We start from the raw sequence: 8,462 nt of genomic DNA on the forward strand, positions 1-8,462 counted from the left end.
TCAACCCTACTAAAGTTATCCATTAAAAACAAAACAAAGAATCCAACTGCAGTCTGCTTCATTCCCAAGGGTGCCGTTATGAATGTTTTCCCAGCAATTAGGAACAGGAGTTTCTCCAAGATGACTTCTCACCAGAAGTCCTCACCAGGGCAAAGAAATAGGGTCATGTGCCTGGAGAATGGCTCAGCAGTTATGTCCTGGGTTCAATCCCAGTGACCACAAGGTTGCTCACGACCATTCAAAACTACAATTCTAGGGGATCCATTGCCACACAGTATTTTTTTTTAATGTGGCAACAGTTAAAAATAATGAAAGGTATAAATAAGTCTCAGTTGCTGGAGGTAGATAAAAAGGTGTTTAACAACAGAGAACTGATTGGCATGAGCCCTTTTGCATAAAGTGGAAGCTACCATCACCCTCTCTGAAGATGAAACAAGAACTTACAGATACTTAGCAAAATTTTGGTGTCTTTCCCTCTCTCAGAAGAATATCTCCTCGCTGAAAGTTCACCCCCAATCAAAACATACAATGGACTATACAATAAAGATTCCCAGGAGTATGGGCAGGAACCAACCTTTAGGACTGACCCAACACCAACTTCCTATAATTAATTGTTCAAGTAACCTGTCCAGCTACCCTCAGTCAGATTAAACAATACCCAATGACCCTGGAAACAAAAAGAGAAATTGCAGTCTGTATTTCCTGGCTTAGAGAGACAGGCATCCTGGTGCCCTGCCAGTCACACTGGAGCACACCTCTCCTGACTGTAAAGGAACCTGGGACCTCTGATTCTCAAGAGAACAATTTCTGCACAGAAACAGATGTACACTAACTTAGACCTGAAAGATGCATTCTTCAGCTTCCCAATGGCAGAGGTGAGTCAATCACATCTAATCCCTGCCCAGCTCACCAGACCCTGGATGGCTGAAATGAGGAACGAAGCAGATGAAGCTGAGCAGCTGCCAGAGAAGGCAGCAAGCACCTATCCTGTTCAAGTGTTGGCTTACTGCACTAAGTCCAGATAATGCCAATGCTGAATTTGGTGGGCATTGGTACCTAACATCTGGGGTGAAGATCAGAGGACCTTGTCCTCAGCTGTTTGCTAATGGCTCTAACCTATTTCTTGATGTAGGTCCTAGAAGAGAAGATTCGAAAATTTGAAATGACATCATTCCCAAGCCCAGATACCGTCTTTGTTTTCATAAACTTCTAAATAAGAAGCATGGTACACATGGCAAGCATGCTCCTGAGTGTTCCCAGGAGTCGGACCACTAGAGGCCTGTAACTGTCCTGCTCAAGAGTCTGCACCCTCAGGTCTCCTTTATGTGCTTCTCCCATACAAAGACCCTCGTGGTGTGAGCACTCACTGTCCAGTCCAAGGTAATGTGTTCACCAATCACAGTTCACAGGTTTCCATTCTGTAAGTCGTTGTTCAGGTACAAAGAAGCAGAGGCTGATCCCTGAAATTGTCTCCAGAGGAGTTCATCTCCAGGCCTTTACTGATCCACTGGCACCTCAGTTTTGTGGGGGATGCTCAGGTAATGATGGCAAGTGAACATCTGTAATCCCGGTGTGGCCCTGTTGGGGGAAGGGAGTCAGAGGCAGGACAATCCTCAGAAGGTCCTGGGCCAGTTGGTCTGGTTAATGGAGTATCAAAAAGACATGTTCAAGCCAGTAGTCCTCTGACCTCCATGTGCGTACTCTACCATATGTGTGCCCACATCCACTCATATCACACACACACACACACACACACACACTGCATTTGTTGTATTAACCCAGTAAGATTGGTTTAAACCAGGCTATTTGCTATCAGAAGGTTCACGGAGCTAAAGATGACCCTGAAACCATTTTCACCCAGGGCAGAGGAGAAGTACCTCCCTCGTGTGAAACTCTAGAAAACACACTGGTGCTAAAAATCCAGTCTGTTATTCCAAAGCATAAGCGTCAAAGGCTGTGCTTGGTGCAAAAGCCAAGGCTGTGATTGATCTACACAAAGTACTGGGACTGGTCAGAAACCCATGACTGGTCCAAAGGGCTTTTCTCAAGCTACTCAGGAGGTTGCTTTGCCCCAGCAAGTCTGCTGGATGCCCTCCTGTGCTGCTTCCCCTCGTGTTGCAACATCAGTCCTCAGAAAAGCTTCCCTGGAGTGGCCTTTTCTTGCTTTCTCTAAGCAGTTCAGACTGAGCTGGTGACACCGGGGAAGCAGCACCAGGGACAGCAGAGAGCAGAGGTGAGGGCTGAGGCCACAAAACATGCAAGAGGCAGGGAAGCTGAGTGTAGTCAGGCCACGCTGTGGACAGGGCAAGGCAGCTGCTGCTTGACAACTGAAGAAGAAGCAGTTGGTCAGTTTTCTAGCTGCCAGGGCAGGAGGGGGAAGGAGAAAGAGGACAAAGGGGGCGGAGCTGAGGCTGAAAAGGGATAAAGGGCTATAAGGAGCAAATGAAGAGAAACAGCAGGTCCTTGTTGCTGAAATAGTTTCAGAGAGCTACCAAGTCTTCAGGACAAGGGTCTCAGACCTGGGGCTGAGAGCTGTAACACAAGCTTCTGATAAGGACTAAGGGTACAAAGTCCTGGGGTCTGAACACTTGAGGGCTAAGGGTTATGATCATTGAAGTCTGCACAAGGACTGAACACTTGAGGGCGCCAGCTGCTGCTGAGTCCCAGACAGCTGCTGTGACTCACTTCTGCAAACAGAAATGGAAGAACTCCTTGCCTATACAGGCAGAGGAAAGACCCCTCGGGCAGCTGATCACTGACTTTTCTGCACACAATCTGCACAACGTATAATTACAAGAATAACTTCTTTGGGGACTTTGCATAGACTTGGTTCTGATGTTCCTTTACCACAAATGGCATCAGAATGTGAGGGAAAGGAATCTGAAAGTTGATTAAGAATTTACATTAGAATAAACATTTTAAGGTAAATAAAATATACTCATATGGAAAGTTCTTCACACTCCAATAACTTAGAGACAGCTTCAATAAAAGCACACCCATAGCAGCTCAAAATAAGATAATAAAGCACAATGGTGGAGGAATAAATGAGCCTTCAGTGGTTAGCAGAGACATGAAAGACAATAAAGACTAAAGAAAGGAGGACTCCATTAGAAATGGTGAATACGAAGCTGATCCTGGCAGCCAAGTTAAAGCAGTGAGAAGGGTAATTGTTGAAAGAATTAAGAGGTCTTGGGAGTATAAAGTTGATATTCCTGAAGAACAGGAAGAGCAGGAAAAGAAACTGAACTTAAATATAACAAACTTTCTGGAAATGACAAGCAAGTCTGAGCAATCCATGGCACCCCCACAGCTCAATGAAGTTCTTTATTTTCTGTATAAGGAACAAGAGAGTTGAGACCAGTGGAAACATCAGACATGATTCAGACTTAATCACAGCCACCCCAATGGCTAGAAATAAAAGTCTCATGTGTTTCCTCTCTGGGGAGTCAGTGAGCAAGTCATGTTCTTATCCTGTCCAGGTCTCAGACTCATGTGTTAGTGAAGTCATCACTTCTTGTAAAGAACTTACTAAATACTGTGCAATGAAACTTACACAGCACTTTGAACCTCCTACAAACCCTGACTGTCTGATTAGAACTTCAGTGATAGTGGAGAGGTGGGATATTGCAGGTCCAGAGCCCCACTACAATTTATCTTTAAAGTGATATCCACTCACTGCCCGCCTCTGTGTCTGACTTGTCTTACTTGTAGCTGACAGGTGAAGCATGTTTGGAAAGTGTTAGACTCCTAGCTTCCACTGACCAAAACCTGAAGAATGTCACCAGGTAGCATGTGAGACCTATAGCAGAGGTTTCCCCATATTGCTGTAACCTGCCCATCTGAAGTTTCCACCATATTTGAAATGTATCTTGATTTGTGGCATTCTTTGTTCTGTTAGTATAAAAACTTCGGATCACGGAGTTTGGGGTAACTTGAATGTGCTACTGGGCCATGGACATTCATGTTTGGCTCCAGAATAAACTATCTCTCACCCCTTTTAGGGGAGACCTATGTTTTTCATTCTAACAAATATATAGTTAAAACTATCTCAGGAGAGGGCATGACATCCTATACAATGACAGAAACTATAAGTTTTCCACCAGGGCTACAGATGGTTCTTGATAGTGAAATTTTAGCATACGACCAATAAAGACAAAACACAACTGAAATTATTATCACATTAAAGAAAAGGATATAAAGATAGGAAAACATAAAAGTGGTTAGGGTTCTCATATGACAGGCAGAAGGAAAGAGGGAAGGAAACAGGAAAGAAGGGAAGGAGAAGGAGGGGCTGGAAGGGAGAGACATGGAGGTGGAGGGGGACTGGAAAGAAATCCACACACATAAATCAAACATTTTTTTTTTTTAATGACAATTTTGTCTGCATGTGTGTCCATACATCACTTGGGTGTCTGGTGCCCATGGAGGCCAGAAGAGGGCATCAGACCCCCTGGAACTATGGTTACAGATGGTTGTGAGTTGCTATGTGTGTGCTGGTAATCAATCCCAAGTCCTCTGGAAGAGCCGCTTGTGCTCTGAATCACTGAGCCATCTCTCCAGTTCCTATGCATGAAATTTATCCAACCATCTCCTGTTGAACACTTGGGCTCCTTCCATATTTTGGCTTTGTGAGCATTCTACCTTGGACAGTGGTGTGGGACTACAGTATAAAAGCACAGACATTACCTTCCTGGCCTCTGGTGTCTAGTGAGGACTTTCTTGCTGCCACTTTACATGGTAGAAGGGGATGTAAAGGCAGAGGGATGAATGCTCTGTTCCCACTCAGCAGGACTCAGTAAAATGACAAAAAAAAAAAAAAAATCCTGAAGTTGCTTCAACCCTTATATAAAGTGCTGATCCATTTGTGAGTCATGACTGAATCACTTCCCCAAAGGCTTCATTTCTTCTTAAATTTGGGGTTACTATCACTGTAATGAAACACCATGGCCGAAGCAACTTAGGGAGGAAAGGGTTTATTTCACTTACACTTCCATATCACTATTCATCATCAAAGGAAGTCAGGATAGGAACTCAAACAGGACAGGAACCTGGAGGCAGAAGCTGTTGCAGAAGCCATGGAAGGGTGCTGGTTATTCACTTGTTGCTCATGGTTTGCTTAGCCTGGTCTCTTGCAGAGCCCAGGACCACCAGCCCAGGCATGGGACCATCCACAATGGCCTCTACCCTCCCCCACCAATCACTAATTAAGAAAATTCCCTACAGCTGATCTTATAGATTCGTTTTCTTAATTGAGGTTCCCTCCTCTCAGATGACTTTAGCTTGTGTGTCAAGGTGACATAAAACTATCCAACATAAATATCTGTATGCTTGCATAAAAGGTGTTGTGATCACATTCACCTTCTACTCTCTTTTCACATCCCTTTCTACTCCCACTGACCCCTTGTTCTTCTCAGTCTGTCCTCTATCTACCTTTATTTCCCTCTCTCCTCTTCCTCCTTTATTTCCTTCCTCACTTCCTTTCTTCTTTTCCTTCCTTCCTCCCCTGCCCCCAGGTTTCCTTGCAAGCTTGTGTGTTCACAATGGCCATGATATGTCCAGAAGACAGCATCCCACCTCACTCCTTCCTATCTGTCCGCTCCTACAGTCTGTCCCTCTATCCCTATTTCACACCATTCTCTGCGTGTTGAAGCAGGTGACATAGACGTCTTTTTTGAGGCTGAGCAGTTACTTATTCTCAGTATTTGACCATCTGTGAGTCCCAACATCTGTTTCTGAAAGAGACTTGTCTGACCAAGGTTGACAGGTGACTCTTCTACAAAGATTAAAATAAATATTTTGAAAGTATTTTATGTATCTTTATGTATATTTGGCAAAACGTCTGTAGTGGATTCCTTCATAAAGGCTTTTTCAGCTCTTATTACTATTTCATGGGATCCAATTTCAAGATTAATTCTGGTGTGGATATAACAGAGACCCCAGTTTCAATATTTGTATTCATATATCCAGAAATCAAGTTGTAGGTACTATTTTGTTTGTTTGGTTAGTTTTTTTTTGTTTTTGTTGTTTAGTTTTGAGAAGAATTTATCTTTGTGTATCCTTGTCTGGTCTAGAACTAGCTCTGTAGACCAGGCTGGCCTCAAATTCACAGAGATCTGCCTGCCTTTGCCTCATGAGTTCTGGAATTAAAGGAGTGTATCACCATTGCCTGGCAGTAGGTAGGTACCATTTTAAACTATTTCCTTCCATCCATCCTTCCTTCCTTCCTTCCTTCCTTCCTTCCTTCCTTCCTTCCTTCCTTCCTTCCTTTTTTGAGTGCTTACCACAGTTGCCACAGCAGCGGCACTTTCTTGCTTTTCTCCCCCGCAATGAATAATGGCTTCAATTTCCCCACATTGTCACCCACACTTAACATTCCTTCATTTTCTTAGTGGGGGAAACTGCTTTCTTAGGGTAGTCATCCAATGGGTAGGAGGTGATGTCTCATTGGTTTTAATGCCCCAACCCCTGGCATGTCTTGTTCTGAAGGTTGTTCTTGATCTTCCAGTCATATGTTTAGCATGGTGCAGTCCCTTGTGATTTTTTTTTCCTATAAAACCAGACACAATGCTCCCCGTAAAGAAAATGCAAAATTAGACCTTTAGCATGCTGGTGAGTAATAAGGTTTCAGGGTGTTGGTGGTCTTGTGCTCTGACCATAAATTCCCCGGTGTTTCTTCAGTTATTCCCTCACATTTTATGTGGGAGGGTATGGCTAGATAGAGCAGCTGAAGTTGGGCCTTTCCCTTCCACACAGGAGGCTAGAATGGACTCAAGTTGACTATTCCTTCTCTGTGAGGAAAGGTGAGCTGACTAGAGTGTGTATCTTCTGTCACCTGGTCAGGTGGGCTGTAATAAATCTCCTGTTCTTAGATTCTGTGTTCCTAGGGTTTTATTGTTGTTGTTTTAGAGAAAAATTCTGTTAAAAGCTGAGAGATCAGCCATGTATTTTAAAAATTGTTTCTTAAATCGCCCCTACTATGATATTAAAGGGCTTGTTTTATAATATTTACTGTGAGGACCTGTTCAAGTTTCTGGAGGCCTATCTCACAGATGTGGATGCCTTCTGAGTGGCTCTTGCTGGTGTTTATAACTATCAAGTTAACCATACTGAGTCCTCAGTACTTTGTTAATTACAGATTAAGTTTTTTGGTTCTGTCTCAGCTCCCATGGTGTTATTTTAAACTAAATCTCAAGCCTATGATTTTACCAATAAAGACTTAGGAGTTAGATGCTGGGGCAAAAATTTGCTAGCTCAGAGAGGCTGGTGAGCCACCAGCTGACCTTCCTCCTTAGCCAGCATCTCAGCAAGAGACCTTCCCTCCCACCATCCCAAACCAAAAAGGCTGCCAGACTCAAAGCCCCTCTTCAGTATGTCTTGTGCATTTCTCTGCTGGTTTTCCTGACTCCCTCTAACTCTCTATGGCTACTTACTGTCCACTAGTTGCTAGCTCTGCCTTTTGACCCAAGGTTGATTTTATTTAATTAATGCAATCTCAGAGTTCACAGTGTGATCAAATATGTTGTAGCACCTTGATGGGAGTGTAGTGCTGAACTGAGCTCCCATGAAACATGGCTTCCTGCCCTCCCTCTAATGGTTATGATAAATGGCACTGGTGGTGGCATTGGTTCCTGCTGGAAAAGTCACAGGCCATGGCCACGACTACCAGAGTTACAAAGAGCTTTATTAGAAAGAAGGAGTGTAGTGGTATTGTGTTTCCTGAAATATTGTGCACGCTAATCAACTTATCTGGGGTCAGAGAACAGAAGAGCCACAATATTAAACATAGAGGATAGGCAGTGGTAGCACATGCCTTTAATCCTAGCATTCCAGAGGCAGAGATCTACCTGGATCTCTATGTGCTCAAGGATACAGCAAAGCATGGTGATTCACACCTTTAATCCCAGAGAGTGATGGCAGAAAGCAGAAAGGTATATAAGGCATGAAGACCAGAAACTAGAAGCTTTTGGCTGGTTAAGCTTTTTAGGCTTTGAGCAGTGCAGTTCAGCTGAGATCCATTTGGATGAGGACTCAGAGGCTTCCAGTCTGAGGAAACAGAATCAACTGAGGAATTGGTGAGATGAGGTAGCTGTGGCTTGTTCTGCTTCTCTGATCTTCCAGCATTCACCCCAATACCTGGCTCTGGGTTTGTTTTTATTAATAAGACATTTTAAGATTCATGCTACAAAGGAGGGGATAGGAGGGAGGAGAGCCAGGCCTGGAGAGAAAGAAAGATGGCAGAGCAGAGAGCAGGGAGCAGAGAGGGAACAGAGAGAGGGGAGAGAGAGAGAGGGCGGGGTCTGTGTCCAGCTTTTTAAGGCGGGTACATGGTCTCCTGCTCCCACTGATGATGTAAGATGCAAGACACAAGACCCCAAGCTGCACATGTGCAGGAGTGAGGGCTGGATCCTAACACCCTCCTCTGTCTCTTCAGCGTTGAGCGGAGTATGTCTTTGTCTTATGTC

The sequence above is a fragment of the Peromyscus maniculatus genome, chromosome 3 (genome assembly GCF_049852395.1).
Source record: "Peromyscus maniculatus bairdii isolate BWxNUB_F1_BW_parent chromosome 3, HU_Pman_BW_mat_3.1, whole genome shotgun sequence".
In the NCBI taxonomy this organism is placed as follows: Eukaryota; Metazoa; Chordata; class Mammalia; order Rodentia; family Cricetidae; genus Peromyscus; species Peromyscus maniculatus.